The sequence below is a fragment of the Ammodytes marinus genome (genome assembly GCF_949987685.1).
Source record: "Ammodytes marinus genome assembly, chromosome: 21".
Lineage (NCBI taxonomy): Eukaryota > Metazoa > Chordata > Actinopteri > Uranoscopiformes > Ammodytidae > Ammodytes > Ammodytes marinus.
This window is the reverse complement of record NC_137225.1, coordinates 24,611,781-24,612,505: the sequence shown is the minus strand read 5'-3', so window position 1 is coordinate 24,612,505 and position 725 is coordinate 24,611,781. Positions and strand designations below refer to the sequence as shown.

Sequence of the window (725 nt, the reverse complement as noted above, 5' to 3'; positions counted from 1 at the left end):
TGTGTGTGTCCCTCCCCTTTGGTCGACACTTCACACTTTACAATCCACCCTGGCGCGTGCGTTATATCCTCGTTACCACTCTCTCGTTATTTCCTTATATTAAAATAAACGTTTAAAAGTCCAAATTGTGGTTCAGTTTTAATGTTGCCCGTCTGTTCTGTCAGTCCGAAAAAACCTCCAAGAAAGCTCCAGCCGTCACACCGTCCGATCGCGCTGATCCCAGCCCAGCGAACAGCTACTAATTCCGGATCTGCCGCGGCGCAAAGACCGCCCCTTCCTACGGAGGATGGAGGACGCCCTTTTTCGGAAACACACACGCTCACACACACACGCTCATAGTCACACACGTTCACACACACACACACACACACACACACACACACACACATACACACGCTGTTATCTCTCTCTCTCTCTCCCTCTCTCTCTCTCTCTCCCTATCTCTCTCTCTCTCTCTCTCTCTCTCTCTCTCTCTCTCTCTCTCTCTCTGTGTTTGTGTCTCTCTCTCTCTCTCGCTCTCTCTCTCTCACTCACTCTCTCTCTGCGTTTCTCTCTCTCTCTCTTACTGTGTTTCTCTCTCTCTCTATCGCTCTCTCTCTCTCACTCTCTCTCTCTCTCTCGCTTCCGTTGTGTCCCAATATGGCGGCCGGTGTCGGCTTACCTGTCCGTCAGACCTGCTACGTCACGCGTGCGTCACGTCAGAAGGCGGAAAAATAAAGTAAACT

The 725-nt window shown here is 50.8% G+C and overlaps 1 protein-coding gene across 1 annotated transcript in view; it reads right to left on the bottom strand.

Annotated features, from left to right (window-relative positions):
- The window catches only part of LOC307267721 (ribosomal protein S6 kinase alpha-3-like), a gene marked incomplete at its 3' end in the record, with an annotated part of 60,841 nt that extends 60,495 nt beyond the window's left edge, over window positions 1–346 (bottom strand). Inside the window, exon 1 of the mRNA XM_080050103.1 lies at window positions 1–346. This exon is cut by the window's left edge and continues 194 nt beyond it.
- Window positions 347–725: the final 379 nt, after the last annotated feature.